General features: G+C 36.2%; 1 non-coding gene across 1 annotated transcript; it reads left to right on the forward strand.

The window, feature by feature from the left end:
- Nucleotides 1–9,067: 9,067 nt before the first annotated feature.
- On the forward strand, nt 9,068–9,174 carry LOC138818918 (U6 spliceosomal RNA). The gene has a single exon (XR_011369265.1). It is a non-coding gene; the product is annotated as a U6 spliceosomal RNA (small nuclear RNA).
- Nucleotides 9,175–15,209: the final 6,035 nt, after the last annotated feature.

Here is a 15,209-nt window from a genome sequence, read left to right on the forward strand (position 1 = left end):
TTGGACATTTGTTCTTGTGACAGAGCTATGTCATTGCTGTGGATAAGGAGGAAGCCACATCAGACTGACCCAGAAGAATGCTCAAAGATAAGTAGGCTGTTGAAGTATCAAACCCACTCATGTCTGCTTCCTACTCCCAACAAGGAGGTGTAATGTGGGTGGCCCGGCCCATTATAAATGGATGGTGGCGGTCAGAGGCTCATGGCTCCCATCCATCATCCTGGCTCTTTGGGAGGCTGAGGTCTTATGGTCATGACTCAGAGCCAGGCCGGGCAGGAAAGTCCAGGAGATTCTTATCTCCCATAAATCACCTCCCTCTCCAAATCCACACACAAGCCAGATGTGCTGTGGCTCAAGTGGTAGAGCCTCAGCCTTGAACAAAAGAAGCTCAGGGATAACACCCAGACCCTGAATCCAAGTCCTAAGACTAACACAATCATAAAATAAATGAACAGTGTGCACCTTTTATCTGACTACTAAGAAAGATGGATATAGTTTTCTGCTGGTACTTGTAGCCAAAGGTAAGGGGCTTCCCTTGATGTTCCCCTAAACCTCTCCTCTCCTTTATCTGTCCAGGCTTAGGTTGCAGGACAGAATTCGGATCATCCCCCTGGATGTGACCTTAGTTACCCTCCCCCATCCACCTTCCTTGGGGTCAGGATCCTGGATGCTCTCCCTGCTGGGAGGATGAGGCACCAGAGAGATGAGGGTAGGTATCCCGGACACTTATACACAGACACACAGACACACAGACACACACACACACACACACACACACACACACAAACACACATATGAACACACAAACACCCCTAAGCCAATATGATCTTATACATAAATATATGTATATATTATAAATATATCATATATAGTTATATTTTAAATGTGTACCATAAATATTGACTTATATTTAAATGTAATTCATCTCATCATTTATACATATATATATGCATACTTTTTTGGGGGGGCAGTCTTGGGGCTTGAACTCTGGGCTTGAGTGCTGTCCCTGTGCTCTTCTGCTCAAGGTAAGAGCTCTACCACTTGAGACATAGTGCCACTTACAGTTTTCTGGTGGTTTATTGGAGATAAGAATCTTTGGAATTTCCTGCCTGGGCTGGCATTGAACTGTGACCCTCAGATCTCAGCCTCCTGAGTAGCTAGGATTATAGGCATGAGCCACAGGCTCCCGGCTATATTTACATCTGAGATTTGTTAGTGGAACAAAGGGTACAGAAACTATTATTCTTATCATGAAACGACTTCACACTGACAGGTATAATTAAAAAATGATTAATATTCACAGTGGCACAAAAATCCCTTAGGTGCCTAGCAAGACAGCACGTTTTTCGAGACACTGCATGTCGTGTGAGCGGTTTGCAACCCAAGCAACTGTAGAAGATATTAGACCCTAAACAAAACTGATAATTGCATGAACCCAGTCCTCTATGACAGATTCAGGCAGGCCTATCTTAACGATTCTTGTTAGGGACATGATGAAAAATTTATAGTTTAGTTGTGATTACAGAACTCTTTTACACATGTCACTTAGCCATTAACTATATTTAACATAGTTCCTTTTGCTCTAACTTATATTTTCATGGCTCAGGAAACTGTTTTTTGTTTGTGAAAACTTGGCTGTTCACAACATAGACATGGGTTTTTTAATCCTTTTGAAATTACTGTCTGCATAGTGTTCTATGAGATGAGCTTCTCTTTACCATATCATAGGAATAAACTTACTCTGATTCAAACTTGGACAACAGCTACCTTGTTCTCTCTCCTAGAAAACCATCTGTATAGACTTCTTTACATGTAAACAGACCCTCATTTACTTGCAAAAGTCTGTCAGTGAGTCAAACCTAACTCACCCAAGTGAGGTGAATTCCTCTGTCATGCTTCCTTTACATTAAAAATGGGAAGAACTTTTCAGTAATGCACATACTTTTTAATGCGAAGTGTGACTCCTATTTTCCATAATGTGAATCAAGCAGAGGAATCGGTTTAAGATGTGAAAGAGCCTTACAAATAGTCTTGGACCTTGGAAATTGCCATGGGTATGAATTTTTGGAGAAATATCCCTTCTAAGACAAAGGACTCAGTTTTTTTTTTTTTTTTTATATTGTGCTGGTACTGGGGTTTGAACTCCTGGCCTTGAGCTCTATCTGGGCTTTAATTCTCAATGTTTGCTCTATACCACCTGAGCCATACCTTCACGTCTTCCTTTTACCACAAGTGCAGAAAAGAATCTCTTAGGTTTATCTACTTAAAATAGCTTGGAATTGCAATTGTCAAATTTGAACCTACTGAGTATCTAGGTGTAAGCCACTGGTGCTGTGCTAGAACTCACTTCTTAAGAATAAATAATCACAAAAAGAGGAGAAATAAATATTTGTTCAATTGTGTATGTGTTGTCTGATAAACCAAATCACTTGCTACTGGAAAAGAAAAAGAGAGAAGATAGAGATTAATATGGAGGAGAGAGACAAAGAAAAAGGGGTGGGTAAATGAGTGGAGGGGAGTGAAAGGGAGGATATGAGAGGAGAGGGTAGTTGAGTAGAATTGTCTACTGCTCACTAAGGTATTGTTGGACAATCAGTACCTTTGCATTTATGTAGCCAAAGCTTTATATTTTTGGTAGTAAGCTGAGATATAAAATACCAGTTTACAGGTAGTAACCTGTTAGTGTGCTTCCTCCTGCACCAAGGAAGCCATAGTTAGGTTACTGTTACAGAGAAGGCAAGAGTAAGCTGTTTAAGTTATTCTGAGAAACAATAATTGGCATGCCAGGAATGCTCCCTTGTATGGTGAAGTCAAGCATCACTCTTGTTCCCTGCTCCAGTCTTCCTCTCAACAAGAATAGCAGAAACAGAAGAGGAAGGAGATATCTGAGTAATATCATCTCTCTGTTTACCCTCTTCCTTTGGCCTCTCAAACAATAAAGCCAAAGGAGACTTAACCTGAACTAGTGGGGAAAATGGGGGGAAAAGTTCAGTCTAGCTTATTGTGAAACTTTTAAAATAATTGGGGCAGCATTTCAAATACTGAAATAAAACTTTTTAAATTATTAATAAAAAGTTACTCGAAATTTATTGAAAATTTAGAAGACTACAGGGCTCACTACATAGTGGAATCTGCATAATTAAAACTGACTCGTGCTCCTATCATCAGAAATTGAAGATTGTCCCTAAACATAGACTGCTGAAGTGATAAGTGATGGAAATTCATGATGGATTGCATAATGCTGAGAGCATGGAAATTATTTCCTTTCCATCTTCAGTGTGTAGAGAACAATAAAGGTCTCTAGGATGGCCCTGAAGGTGCAATTCTAAATTTAGGACAGAAAGTGAATAGTAAAAGAGACCTATGTCAGCCATTCAGAGATTAGAAATGTGGAGAAATATATTCATTTATGTGGTCAAACATGGAAGAGAGGATGTGGCAAGCCCATAGCCAAATGCCAAAGGTAGAGATATTTAATAAAATACCATGAAGTTGAAACAAGTCTTAAAAGGGGATCTAGGCTTAAAGGAAGTAGGGCAGAAGGATGGAGAGGGAAATGGTGGACTAATACAGTCATAACACTCAATGTACATATGTGAGAATATATTAGGAAACTTGAAGGGATAGGTGGGGTTGGGGTAAGGGAAGGAAGAAAAATGGAAAGTTTGACAATGATCCAGATGCACTGAACATTGAAATGCACATACACTCTATTCAACACTGACATGATGAACTGAAACCCCTTTGCACAACTTGCTAAAGATAATTTTTTGAAGTTTTAATATTAAGAGACCAGAAGCATAAATCTTTAGAGATAAATAAGAGGATAGTATTGACATATTGTTGAGGCTTGTGTTCCTTTCAATATACAAAATTAAATAAGTATCAAGTCTGCTGAAAATTTCTTAAACTGTAGAAAACCAAATTCCAATATTCCTTCATTTTCAATAAAAATAAATCTTATAGACCTTTAGGTTTCCCAGTTGTTTCTAAATATCTTAATGTAATGCATTGGAACTAATTTCATTCCATGTTTAAGTTTAAATTGTAAATCACTAAATTCTTTTAAAATCCTCTCGCTCGGGCACAGGTATGGATAGATAACTGATGTGGGCAGAATCAGAATTATTCAGAAGGCTGTAAATGGATGCTTACCTAGTTTTCTCTCTGCTGGGTCATAGAATCCAGAATGTCCTAATTGGAAAAGGTTAGCCTTCCCAGGTTTTCTGCATATAAACACTCCATCAATATTTTGTTATTAGAGGATTATTCAAGATTAGCTATATGTTGATTGATAATGACTAACCATGACAGGAAGGAGAGGGAAATCCATCTACACTTCAGTGAAGTTCTGATTTGTGCTTCACAAAGTGTTATGAAAGCTCTCCATGAAAATCTAGCAGCTGCATTTCTAAAAAGTCCTTGTGTGGTTACATTTTCTTTCTTTCTTTCTTTCTTTCTTTCTTTCTTTCTTTCTTTCTTTCTTTCTTTCTTTCTTTCTTTCTTTCTTTCTTTCTTTCTTTCTTTCTTTCTTTCTTTCTTTCTTTCTTTCTTTTTTTTTGAGTCCGGTTGTGGGGCCTGAACTCTGGGCCTGGGTGCTGTCCCTCAGCTCTTCAGCTCATGGCTAGCGCTCTACCACTTGAGCCATAGCGCCACTTCTGGCTTTTTTTTGCTTATGTGGTGCTGAGGAATCGAACCCAGGGCCTCATGCATTGCAAGGCAAGCACTCTAGCACTGAGCCACCTTCCCTGCCCCTGTGGTTACCTTTTCTGATAATGTCTCAATTCAAGTATTTCTCCTTGGAGTTCCATACTATTCAATGATGCTGTATTAGCTCCTTGTTAAAATTTGCAGACCGGTCTTGGTGATGAAATTTGTGCTTTTCAAAATTGCTCTCCCAGTTCCGTCCACAAACTGCAAACAAAATTTATCTGAAAAAATTTGTATCTGTTGATAGTGCATATATTTTTATGTTTCATTACAAACCTAGAATGTAGTAACAATTTTCATAGCAATTACTCTGCACTAGCTTGTGGGCAGATTCTAAAGTAAATAATATACTGTGTTTATATAGAGAATTTGAGTATCCAAAGTTTTCATATACCTGGGGTCCTAAAACCAATACCTTACTGATATTGAGTGATAAATACAACTTCCTATAAGTACAGAAGTTTTCCTTGTATCTTTTTAATATATATTTTTATTGTAAATATACTGTACAGAGGGGTTACAGTTACCTAAGTAAGGTAATGAGTACATTTCTTATTTAACATTGTTACCCCCTCATTTGTTTGTCCTCTACCATACCATTCCTTCACACCTCCTCAACTTCCCCATTCACCCCCCCCACCCCTTGATAGACTGTCTTGTACATATCATTGTTAAAATGGGTCAACCTGTATCCTTTCCTTATATCTTAAATGAAGAAGTGCTAGCTTGATTTATGCTGATTCTACTTGTGTAGACACACCTAAAATCACTCATCAAGGCCAAGAGCACATAAATGAAATGCCATCATTTTTTGTTAGTTCGTATAATTGTGTTCTACACATTTATTGACAGGTTACAAATTATTCTCAAACTTTAAAACATTAAAAATATTTTCTTTTTTTCTTATTTTCTTGGCCAGGAAATCAGCAAGAGCTCAGTCAGCATTTCTCACATAAGACTTTTCACATGGGTTGGTTAAATGTATGTGTAGAATCCAGTCCCTGGAAAAAGCTCAAGCAAGGATGCCATTTAAAGCCTTATAACTTTATTCTTTACCAGGACGTTCTCCTGCTACTTTGATTGTTGAGAGTTTCTACAAGAGCAAGCATTCTGTGGGGAGCAAGGAAACACCATATGAACTTTACTTACTGAGATTTCTGTGTGATTTGCTATCCCTTGTACTGCATTTTGCAAGTGGAATCTCTCTAAATGTACAAGTTTTAAGAGATAAGAGAGTGGTTAAAAAAAACGTTTAGAGACAAATACATCTTGAACATACTTTGTTCCAAGCATTCCATTTAAGGCATATTCAACAACTAGTGAAACTTGTGTTGGCTGTATCTATGTGTCTTTCTCCATGTGTGCATGTATACATGTGTACATGTACGTGTGTATTTGTGTGTACAGTAACATACATGTGTACATATATAAGGGCATATACACATATGTGTGCATATATAAATAAATATACATATACAAATATATGTGCATATATATATATATATATCAGTTGTTCAGTGATTTAATCTATAGTTCACAGCACGTTGTCATTCTCACAAAGTGTACATGATAAATTGCTCCTAGGATCTGTACTCTATGATGGGCATTCTTTGTACTCACTTCCCACATTCCTTTGTTTTTCATCCCTGTGAGCAACTTCGGTCCACTTTCCATAGGATAGCTTTGTTTTCATTATATGTATTTACTAACTGATAATAAAAGAAAAAGGTTGTTTGTAAAAGAAAAAGAACTTTTAGGTCACAGGTTAAAAGTATCTTATCCATCCCAATGATTCCTATGAGATAAAATTTATAATAGTAAAAGTGAAAAGGAATTCCTAGATCTGCTGTTTTGCCATTTATTATGGCAAAGAATAATATCAAGTCACTCTTATAATTCTTAAATAATGCAAGGGTAACTGATGGTCGCTATCATGTTCCCACAAAACTAGTGGATCCTGAAGGATAATAGTAGACCAGCCAAAATTCTAAGTACCAGACATGGAGCATGAAAGAGAAAGAGAGGAAATGGGAGAGAGTGAAAGAGAGAGAGAAATATCACAATACTGGAAGTGCATAACAGACAAACAAGAGCTGTATGAGAATATTCATACTGCTATCTTTAGACTCTATGTGTACATTTTAAGGTATTTGATATATGATAACAAATCAACATGAAATATAAAGTTATTTTGATAAAAATAAAAATAACTCAGAAGAAATTATAATGCAAAACAATCTTCTCAGAAGCAAACTCTCAGAGATATTTATGACTTTGAAAAGGATAAAGTGGCTGAAGTTAGTATAAATTTAGAAGTACAATTCACAAAAATATAAAAATATATTTATATCTTTCATTATATAACCCAAAGCAGAAAGCAAATGTTGTTTAGATGATATTTTAAAACAGTTTCTCAGGTGCTGGGAAGGTGGCTCAGTGGTAGAGTGCTTGCCTTGCATGCATCAGCCCCAGGGTTTGATTCCTCAGCACCACATAAGCAAAACAACATGGAAGTGGTGCAGTGGTTCAAGTGGTAGCGCTAGCCTTGAGCTGAGGGACAGCACCCAGGCCCCAGAGTTCATGCCTCATGACCAACAAAATCAACATAAAGAACAAAACACAGTCTATCACTGTTTTGGCCTCAACTCTGTAATACCACTGCTTCAGCCTAGGGATAAAATTTTAGGTGTAAGCCAGGCACTGGTGGCTCACGCCTGTAATCCTAGCTACTCAGGAGGCTGAGATCTGAGGATCGCGGTTCAAAGCCAGCCCAGGCAGGAGAGACCGTAAGACTCCTATCTCCAATAAAACCACCAGAAAACTTGAAGTGGCGCTGTAGCTCAAGTGGTAGAGTGCTTGCCTTGAGTTGAAGAGCTGAGGGACAGCGCCCAGCCCCAAAGTTCAAGCCCCACGACTGACCAAAAAAAAAAAAAATTTAGGTGTGGACATTTATCAACACTTCTGACTCAGACTCTATTTGATAATTTTTTAAATAAATACTTTGTTCTTAATTTTCCTCTTTGTAAATTAATATGCACCTATAAAAATTGGTTTGGCCATCCAAGTAACCTTCTCAAAGTACCTCCTAATGATGATTTACAAATAGTTTTACTAGGGCTGGGAAGGTGGCTCAGCGGTAGAGTGCTTGCCTTGCATGCATAAGGGCCTGGGTTCAATTCCTCAGCACCACATAAGCAAAAAGAAAAAAGCCAGAAGTGGTGCTGTGGCTCAAATGGTAGAGCGCTAGCCTTGAGTTGAAGAGCTGAGGGACAGCGCCCAGGCCCCACGACCAAACCCCTCCAAAAAAGTTGTACTATATTTCAACAAGTAAAACAATGCTACAAATAAAGAAAACAATAATTAAATGTTAATAATTAATAAAATAAAAACAAATATTATCACTCTTTTCCCTATTTGAAGTGTACTACATATTAGATTTTATTATTTTCTCATAATTCTGTACATTTAACACTGACTGAGGTTGTGATGTTCAACAAGAGTTTTATAGAATATGAGTAGTCTTTAAAGCTACCCACTAAGATTACTATTTATGGCTCTTCTCATTATTTGTTTATGGCTTATATCATCATTTTTCCTCATTAACTTATAAACTGAGGAAGCCCTAAAGTTTTAACAGACCGTGTAGTTAACAAAGTGTTAACACTTCATTCTGCTTCTTTACACAAAAACTTTGCAACTTCTCATTAATAAAGTTTCTCGAAACTCTGAAATGTACATACTTATTAGTATATGTCTGCTACCATAAATCTTAAATACTTTATGGAAAAGTTTTATATCTGACAAACAGTCCTAATTTAGGCATATGTAAACAAATTCCCAAAATTAAATATATTTAATACATTAAAAATTTTAACAAACCTTAACACTTGGTGCAGTGTTCATTATGACAGGTGCCTTGTATAGAATAATTGAATCCTCCTCCTACACATTTCTTGAACAACAAATATCTGGGATTATTTTGTTTTTGACATGTCAATCTTGACTTTATTCTTAAATTTGTGCTTATGTAAGAAATATATGGTTCTAAAATTTCATGACAATTCTTTTGAACTTATTTTTTGTTGAATTGTCTAGTTTAATAAAATCCAACTGCACTTTTTTTGGGGGGGATACATTCGTGGGGCCTGAACTCTGGGCCTGGGCGCTGTCCCTCAGCTCTTCAGCTCAAGGCTAATGCTCTACCACTTGAGCCACAGCACCACTTCCAGCTTTTTTCTTTTTGCTTATGTGGTGCTGAGGAATCGAACCCAGGGCCTCATGCATGTAAGGCAAGCGCTCTACCACTGAGCCACCTTCTCAGCCCCCACAATTGCACTTTTGATATAAAAAATATTCTGTGCTCAATTCAGCCACACATACACTAACATTGGAACGATACAGAGAAGATTAGCATAGCACCTGCGCAAGGACGATATGCAAATTCGTGGGGCGTTCCATATTTTTACAACAACAGATGCTGGAGGGGATGTGGCCACAAGGGAACCATACAACATTCTTGGTGGGAGTGTAAACTTGTTCAACCACTTTGGAAGACATTATGGAGGTTCCTCAAAAGATTCCACATAAAGCTCCCCTTTGACCCAGCAGTCCCACTTTTGGGGATTTATCTAAATGATCACAAACAAGACCATACTAAAACTACCAGCACAACTATGTTTATTGCAGCAATTTTTACCATAGCTAAGATATGGAACCAACCAGCTGTCCCCACTACATGAATGGATCAAGAAAATGTGGTGTATATACACAAAGGAATTCTATGCCTCCATCAGAAAGAATGACATTGCCCCATTTGTTAGGAAATGGAAAGACTTGGAAAAAAATTTATTAAGTGAAGTAAGCCAAGTCCAAAGAAACAGGTCCCATGGTTTCCCTTATTTTCAATAACGAATATATGTCTGGGGTAAGCAGACAAGGTCAAAAGCTATGTGCATATGAACAGATATGATAATATTAAGGGAATTGAACCCCACGATAGGGAAACAAGTAGTTTTTTGTTTCTTGCTATTGTTTCTAACGTACTTATAATGTGTGATGTGAATTTTTGTTTCTTTGTATATTCCTCTCCCACTCTATAACCCTTGTTTTCTCTGTATTTGAAGTTGGTGCATCTGCCTCTTTTATGTACGCTTCTCTAATTTGGGGAGGGGAAGGGAAAAAATGTGTGCGTGTGAACGCATGTGCATGCATGTGTGTTGGTATGCTCAGAGTTTGAAATCAGGGCTTAAAGGTCTTGCTAGGCCTTTCCTCTCTAGGTTGGTGAGGTACTATATGAGCTACATCTTCTTTCCTGGGTCTTTGCTAGTTCATTAAAAAGTCTGAAAAATAATTTCATGATTTTTTTTTTTGGCCCTGATTGACTTCCAATGGTTATCCACAAATCCCAGGTTCCTGAGTAGCTATTCTGAGTAGATAGGATTACAGATGTGACTAGCCAATACAAGGCTTTCAGAATAATTTTAAAAGTAGAAGAAAATTTACTTCATGGGGGCCTGTTTTATTATCTCCTACTTTTAAAGCATTTTGGATTGATTAAGTGTGAATTTATTTCATTTTTGGATTCTTAAAAGACAGTAAGTGATGATATTTAAAAGTTTTGGTACTTTTTAAAAAAGGAAACTGGAACTGTGGGACAGAAGAAATTTGTCTCTTTTTGGACCTCAATTTAGAAGCTCAGCTCTGTGCATGATAACCCAATGTCACCAACATAGTCTCTGTTGGAGACAAAATGTGATAGAAAACAATCACCATGGGCAATATTTGCTATGCTATAATTTCTTGGACAATATGAATATTGAATTGAGAGTGTAAGAGAATGGAAAGAATTTACCTACCTTTTGTGTATTGCTGAAAGACTTTTGGAAACTTTGACTCGTTTCCTTCCTCACTGTGTGTCTTTGGGCCATGCACTTAGTGCCTTTAATTACAATTTTTCCCAACACTAAAATAGTAATAACATTAGCATTATAGCAAGTGTTATCTTAAGAATTAAGAGAAATAAAACTTGTAAAATACTTAACATAAACTTCTATGAATGAGCTTTGAGTTTAGCCAGAAGTTTTTTTTAAATACTAAATAGAATGTCATAAGTATTACAGAAATCATTACATGTAGTGAGCAATGTTATCTATTAATCATGCTCTACTTCCAAGGAAGCCGGGTAGATAACTTCTCATGCTGTAAATCAAACTGGTTATTTTAAGTCTTGTTAGTGTAAAAATATCAGGCACATAATAATGAAGGAATGTTGTAGACTGAGATGAAGTCCAAAAGAAAATGTACAAAACTGATAAAACAAAAGTATCTGAGCAGTATATTGTGTTTTACATCATTTAAGTTACATCTCAAAGATAAGGCAGACCTAGAAGAATGAATTGTCTTTTTGATATTCTATCATAGGTCTTTCCTCATTCTTGTAGAGGCATCATCAGATTTGAGGAACTAAGTTTTTGGTTTGCTTCCTTCCATTTAAGTTACATCATTTAAGTTACATCACAAAGATAAGGAAGACCTAGAAGAATGAATTGTCTTTTTGATATTCTATCATAGGTCTTTCCTCATTCTTGTAGAGGCATCATCAGATGAGAGGAACTGTATTTTTTTTTGTTTGCTTCCTTCCATTTATTCTTCAGTTTGAAATCTGAACTACATGAGACAGAAAGAAACCAAGGGAAATTAGTCATGCAGGGTTTGGAAAGAAAAATCAACATAAAATAAAATACATAGCCTTTATAAGGTCTAACTAAATTGAGTTATATAGTCTCAAGCATTAACAGAAAATGATTTAAGCAATATCATGTTATTGAAAACTGAAAAATGTTAGGAGTTGCTTTATTTTTTCCTTTCTACTACCTTGAATTAATTATTGATTTTGTACAGAGATTAAAGATGAGATTAACAAGAAACTTGATTAAAAATTGTCAAAATTTCTGAATAGACATGTTTACCAAAAAGCTCTGAAAATTGCCAGTGGGTTTACAAAGTTGTGTTTAATACAACTTCTATGCTGGCTTAATGTTTTGTAAACAAAAATCATTAGAGAAATGCAATTCAAAATTACTATGATACTACTTCATAACTATTATAACTCTTATCAAAAAAAATCAAAGGAACCAGGTGTGGTGGTAAAGGCTTGTAATTCGAAGCTTTTAGGAGGTTGGAGTAAAAGGATTTGGGTCTGAGGTCATCTTGGGTATTGCACACAGTAAATACCTGCCCTTTAAAAAAACTCAAAAGGTAATAATGTTGGCTGGTGAGAGTGTGGAGAAAAGGAAATTTTCTACACTCTTGGTCAAAATACAGGTTAATACTCTCCTTGTAGAAAGTAGTATGCAGTTTTCTAAAGAAATCCAAAGTTGAAATATCATCTGACCCACCAATCATGTGATTATTTCTCTCTGGGTAACTCGTAAATATATCTGTAGTTCATTGTTATTCACATTATTCACAACAGCCAAGATATAAATCGAGGTTCAGTGTTCAACTACAGACTAATAAACAACTGTGGTGCATGCACAAATATATTTTTCTGTTTCATCCTTAAAATAGCAAGAGACTTCTCCCATTAGCCACAACTTATAATAACCTGAAAGATGTATTGTAAATGAGGAAAAATGTTGTCTTCTGATTTTTGTGAATACACACACACACACACACACACACACACACACACACATCAACCTCAAACATTAAGAGTGAAATTTTTTGAAAAGTAAAGCAAAGTGGAATTGCTGGGGCATTTAGGTCACAATGTAGAAGATAGTAGATATACAGGATGAACCGGTATAGAGTTGTAATGTACAGCATGAGGATACAGGGGACAACACTGGCCTTACACAGGAATGAAGCTAAATAAGTAGGAGTTGTTCTTCCTAGTAGGGGTTGCTCTTTTGGATGCTCTTCCTCCAGTAATGGATAAGATGAACATAATTCTTTAAATATACCTGCCTGTTTGCAGAAATAATAACAAACAATATAGCAATAATGTTGTATGCTCAACATAGGACATGAGATTATCCTTGGTGTAAACTAATTATTACAAATAAGGGAAACCGTGGGACCTATGTTTCTTTAAGTCTGGCTTACTTCACTTAATATAATTTTTTCCAAGAACTTCCATTTCCTTACAAATGAGGTGGTATCATTCTTTCTGATGAAAGCATAGTATTCCGCATGTGTGTGTGTGTGTGTGTGTGTGTGTGTGTGTGTGTGTGTGTGTGTGTGTGTGTGTGTCTCATTTTCTTGATCCATTTATCTACTGAGGGGCATCTGGATGGATTCCATATCTTAGCTATGGTAAATAATACTGTGATAAACATAATTTTGCTGGTAGCTTTAGTGTGGCCTTGCTTGTGGCCACCTGGTTAAATGCCCAGCAGTGGGATTACTAAGTAATAGGGGAGCATTATTGTGTACATCAAGGATAATCTTAGTAAATGAGCAGAATAGCCCTATAGCTCTGTACATATGATTGTATAAGGTGATTCTAAGTGAAATGAACTCCAAGACATGTTCTTTGATGTTTTTGTTCTTAATGTATTGCGTGATTTCTTATCCTTTTGTGTTTTCCCCACCTATGGTGTATCCCCTGTAGTCACTGTATTTGATTTTGATACCCTGGTTATTGTAAATATGTTAATCTGAACTAGGGAAGGGAAAGGGAAAAAAATGATGAGGCAAAGGACAAAGGGGGAACCTATGCAACAGTGATACACAGAAGACAATATGTTGGAAATAATCTGGAGGGGCTGTTGGGAGGGAAGAGGGAGAAAAATGGGGGAAGGGATAACAAATTAGAAAAGAAATAAATTCATTACCTTACTTATGTAACTATAACCCCTCTGTACATTACCTTGACAGTAAAATTTAAATAAAAAGTAAAATAAAGAAGGGATTGTAAGGGGAAACAAAGGAGGAGGCAACAATGCTTAATAAGAAATGTATTCATTATTTTGCCCATGTAATTGTATCCCCTCTGTATGGTATTTTCACAATAAAAATACAATAAAGTACATGAGAGCAGCAATACAGGATATGGGACTGGGGAAAATACTATACAAAGAGTAGAACAGCTGTGGAGAACAATAATTTTACTTTAGCATAGGAAGTAATTAACTAGCATACAGATTTTCAGCCTCATGTCAGTCACTAAAAAGGGAAAACAACATACAAACCAGTAGAGATAAAATAGAAAACTAAACAATAAGGATGAAGAGACAGCTTTTACCAAAAATTACAAATGAGACAATTAGGAAACAAATAAAAAGCTGGTAAGTTTAAAAAATATTACCCATAATTCTATTAATTGTTGTTTACATCACAATTTGTTAGAACTATAATTCAAATCACAGTTTAGTACTATATCATTTTAATAATAGGTTACTTATTATTGATTTCTTAATGTTGAATGTTTAATATGTAATTTTACTTTTAGCAGCTATAGAAAAGAAGAAAGTGAATCTAATTTTACTAATATATATCATGAATTGTAAAATTGAGAAGCAGAATTTAAACAAATAATATATTATTACTGTTTTAATTCTGTGAATTAATGTAATAATTCAAAGTGTATTCTACAATTAGCAATCATCTTAACTCATTGACTCTAGGCCAGGGGATCACAGGGGCCCAGAAAAGCTACTACCTTGAATAGTAATCCTAGACCTTTAAAACAAAACAAAACAAAGCCAGAAACAAAACAAACAAAAAACACTGCAGTAAGCACAGCCAGTCAGGGTTGCTATCACAGCCTACATGAAGTCAGGACAGAAACAGAAATTGAGAGTCATTTAGCTGATAACTAATATATTTTTTTATGAGACAGACTCAAATGAGACTCCTGAGAGAGAGTCAGAAAGACTGATGAAAGGGACTAAAATTGATCACACAAAGATTGGAAAGTAGAATTCCTTGTAGAACAAATAAATCATAGAAAGCCTGTGCATGTAAGAACAAGACAGCAGACCAAATTCCAGAAATGCACATTATCTTAGAGGTCAGCTTAATGAATTATCAATAGAAATCTTTGACATCTTAAATATTTGAACACATGTGGGAGAAGGACAATTGCTGAAGAGAAAGAAAATGTCATCACCCTGTTAGGATGTCCAATATCACATTAGGAATTGATAAAGCACAGATTTGTAATAAAAAGAATACAATTATTCCAAGTGAGTGGTTCATTTGTTTTGATGTAACAGTTCTTGATTTAGGTGCTAGCAATTAACATACAATTGATCCAGTCCCACAGCTGAGTTGATATTGACTGCAGTATTCCTACATAAAGAGAAAGAGAAAATTTACAAATGTCTGGTGAAATGAGTTGAGGATGAAGTGTTCTAATAGTGATAACTGAGGTTTAGACACAGGTAAAGAGGTGGACTTTCTTTTCTAAAATCCCTCCATTTTTAGTCTGGTGCCAGTGGCTCACAACTGTAATCCTAGCTACTCAGGAAGCTGAGATCTAAGGACAGCAGTTC

This window comes from Dipodomys merriami, unplaced genomic scaffold (genome assembly GCF_024711535.1).
Source record: "Dipodomys merriami isolate MVZ:Mamm:240054 unplaced genomic scaffold, mDipMer1.0.p SCAF_793, whole genome shotgun sequence".
NCBI lineage: Eukaryota > Metazoa > Chordata > Mammalia > Rodentia > Heteromyidae > Dipodomys > Dipodomys merriami.